The following is a 4,070-nucleotide window of genomic DNA, read 5'->3' on the forward strand; positions in this document are numbered from 1 at the left end:
TTATGAGTAAGATAGAAGTTATTTGAGATGTGATAGAAGTTATTTGGGAAGTAGGGAGTGCGGTAGAAATTATTAGGGGGGTAGATTAGAAGTTATTTGGAGGTAGGGGGATGCGCTATTGTTATTAGGGGTGCGCTATTATTATTGATGGTGTGCTAGATTGTTATTGGAAATGATGAAGTTGCGCAGAATCCCCACCCCACCCCTACTGATTATCACTGAAATATTCGTTAACAAGAGCAGTTAGTGTTTTACCGATGAGGGGAAAAAATTTAACATACCATTCTCCAGATATTCCATCTAGTCCTGGAGATTTTCTTTTAGGTGCTGTCATTACTGCTTGTCGTACATCATCAATAGTAAATGGGCGCACAAGAAATTGTTTTGCTGTATTTTCAAGAACACAAGAGGGTGGTGCAAAAGATTCCTCAGGCATGTTATGAACTTCAGAAAAACTATATAGGTTGTAGTAATACGTCAGAAATACACTTTTAATGGGTGCAATATCGTCATGAAGTTGTCCTTCCTCATCACGGATGTGATGGATCGACTTGCCTTGGCCTCGTTTCATCTCACAAAGTACATGATATTGCATAATGATGGTTCTTCATCAGCATCTACTAAGGGGACCTTGCTTCTAATCTTGATTCCAGCTACACGTCAACGACTCAAATTTAGAAGCAATGCTTGATAACGTTTAACCTGAGGTAACATGGACAAGTCAGAAACAGCAGTATATCGAGCTTTTCTTAAGCATCTGTTATAAAAGTAAAGCAAATTGCGAAGATTTATGGATTTTCCAGAGGAATACCAGCGGCAGAAACTAGTAAATCGTTGTTTGAAGTAACTATGCCACCAATCACTAACAGTAGGAAAATATTTCCTTTGCCTAATCCAGTATTGCCACTTCGATTGATTCTCAGCACAAAAATGTTCATCTTCCAATAACGAAGTATTTAATTGCCAGTAACCCCTACCTCGTTTAGCATTTAGATGAGTTCAAGAAAAAGTTACAATATAAGCAGAGTGATCAGAAAAGGAAGTAAGAACAATTTCAACTTGTTTAATACATGGCACCATTGGTGGGGAGACATATATATACGATAAGGCGCGATGCACTTTGATATGATAAGTGTGTATAATCACGTGCCTGCGGCCTCAGACATATCAATGTATCTTGTAAATGAAGTCCAGTTACTAATTCCTGGAGAGCATGACTGAAATTAAAGCCTGGAGTTTGATCTTCAGGTCTTAAAACACAATTATAATCACCTGCCATAATTAATTTGTCAACATTGGGTTCTAGTGTAAGAGCTACATCCTGTGAAAAGAAGGAATTTCGCTGGATTCTAACTTGCGAGCCACTCGGTGCATAAAGGTTGACAACATTGATATCCCCTAATTTACCACTTAAGATGCGAGCAGACGGATGAATACACAGAAGAAAAACGTGTTTAAGGAAAGCAATTGCTGTACCTGTGCCACTATTGTCAAAATTATTTTCAACTATGTATGATGGACTTAGATTTAGTTACGCAATACCAACTTCCTGTAAAAGAGCAACATCAATTCCTTCATTTCGTAGAAAATCACAGAGTGCAAATTGCTTGAGGGGGCTTTGTATATTGTTAATGTTAATTGTAGCTATTTTAAGCAACATCACATTGGCAAGGAAACACAATGACCACTGAGGAAGAATACAGTTCTTCAAAGAAAATAGCAGAAACAGCATAGTAGTTAACGTAAAAATGAATTTGAGAAATCTTAGAACATAGAAGTATCATAAAGTAAACCTAATCTAACAAAATCAGCACGGTAGTAACGTAAAAATGAATTCGATAAAACTTAGAACACATAAGTATCATAAAGTAAACCTGATCTAATTAATAAAAGAGAAACTGATCTAGTTGAACCTACTATAGCTTAACTTATTAAAATATAATATACAAGATAAATAATCACATCATAACACCGCTTCTTGTAGGCATACTAGACATATTTGTGTCAGTTTCAAATTTTTTTGAACAGTTTTTGACTTATTTCATTTCGTTTGGTACGTTTACGACGAGTACAAGTTTCTTCGGTAATTTCATTTAAGTCTGTGATAGGAGAATCAACGTGTATGTCACTAGATTGAGAAGATATACTGTGATCAGTTATACTTTTATCAGACAAGCTATCTTGCTCTTGGGAACCAGGCAAGTTGCAAACTTGACCATTACCGGCACTCTGTAAAATTCAGCTTAGAAGAAATTTCTCGCTCATCAGGTACATTCTCCATTTCATTGGCAGAATGAGATGGAGGGACATCCGTTGATATGTGTGATTGTTGTGCTGGAGACAACGGCAACTGAGAATCATGATCACAGTTATCTCACTTCTCAATAATAGTACCACTCGATGTATTTATTTTAACTATTGAAGAACGACAATTCACACACTTCAGTTCGCACACAGAATTTGTATTATTTAAAAGTTGCTGATTTTTTTTTCAAAAGTAGGCATACTAGGATCAGATGGGCACGAAACTGTATTTGATGTTTTATTCCTGTTGCAAGAGAGAATGGGCATGCTATAAAATTTAAGCATAAGAGATGCTGAAGGGTCACTATGTCTAATTGTAGGAGCTAGTTTTCCAGCATAACTGTTAGGATCACTAGGAACTCGAAGCGGGCAATTCGAATACATATGTGCCCCATTGCACCTGAGACAAGTCCGTATCTGATTTGGATATGTTACACAAAACTTTTGCCCTTCTATAAGTACAAAAGATGGAATAGGTTTTTTAACTTCCATGCGTATTAGCTTACGTCCCGTTCTTATTGGATACACATGATCTACAGAATACAATTCATCAGAGATGTTAGATATAACACTGTATTCACCAAGAACTTTCCTAATTTCTAAATCGGCAAGTTCCATTGGAGTACATAACTACAGTAATAATTTGAACATCAGCCCATGAAACTGGAATTGCATGTTTGCCATCTGTATCAGTATAATACACAGCTCCACCAGAAGTACGCAAAACTTTTTCACATAGGTCTTCCGTACGAAGTTTCACATACAACAACTTACAATAAACATCTATTTCTATGCTTAGGACATCATCAACAGAGAACTTGAAATTATCACTAAGCCACTGGTGCAAATTCAATGTACTTGGTCGTTACGAAATATTACCAAAATCATATTTTAAGGTATTTACCCTTTTTAATGACATGATTCATTCAAAGCAAATTCAGTCACAACAACAAACAGAAAAAAGTAATAATAGCAAGGGTGATTGGTAAGTAAGAAAACGCTAAAATTAAACAGCGCCAAGGCTTGTTGCACAGAGCAAAGACACGTCTATACACTTCAACAAGCAAACAGACTGTCCTCTGGAAATCATCTATGATTTTTTTTTCTACCGTTTTGTCTCATATCAATGTTAATATGGAATGTTGGATTTTATTCGCGCTTCCATTATTTAGATAACCATCTGTAGCTCTGTAGTATTCTAAAACAAGAAATTCTTACAATGTAAAAAGAAACACTCGACCGTGACAGGACTCGAACCTGCAATCTTCGGATCCGAAGTCCGACGCCTTATCCATTAGGCCACACGGTCCTGGAAAATTATGCCATGGATACGTCAATGAGAGTACTTTTGTAAGTCTCGGAGTGCAGTTGAAGGGAGGCCACTGTGTTTAATTCTCAAGTTATTTAAGACCCTTGAGAAACCAATGTCTGAATGGTTATAATTCTTAAGAAGTCATAAGAAAATAATTTTATTTTAATTAAATAGTAGCAGAATATCAGGATTTGGCTTTAAAGAGCTAAGACTACCCAGGAAGAAAACATGCCCAAGGGGATCTCTGAAGATACTGATAAGCATAATTTTATTTCACTGGAAGAGCATTACAGACATTTTTTTTTTTTTTTTTTTAATAATTTTGTTGTGGAAGGACTCAAAATTCGAATACTCAACCAAGAAGCATTAAAAAACAGATAATACTAGAGAAGGCACTGCTTCAAAAGGAAATAGACTATATGATGTATTGGATCTTTATCCAAAAATCAATACT

The 4,070-nt window shown here is 36.0% G+C and overlaps 1 non-coding gene across 1 annotated transcript; it reads right to left on the bottom strand.

The window, feature by feature from the left end:
* Positions 1 to 3,540: 3,540 nt before the first annotated feature.
* TRNAR-UCG (transfer RNA arginine (anticodon UCG)) lies at positions 3,541 to 3,613 on the bottom strand. The gene has a single exon. It is a non-coding gene; the product is annotated as a tRNA-Arg (tRNA).
* Positions 3,614 to 4,070: the final 457 nt, after the last annotated feature.

This window comes from Thermobia domestica, chromosome 3, assembly GCF_964235325.1.
Source record: "Thermobia domestica chromosome 3, izTheDome1.hap1.1, whole genome shotgun sequence".
In the NCBI taxonomy this organism is placed as follows: domain Eukaryota; kingdom Metazoa; phylum Arthropoda; class Insecta; order Zygentoma; family Lepismatidae; genus Thermobia; species Thermobia domestica.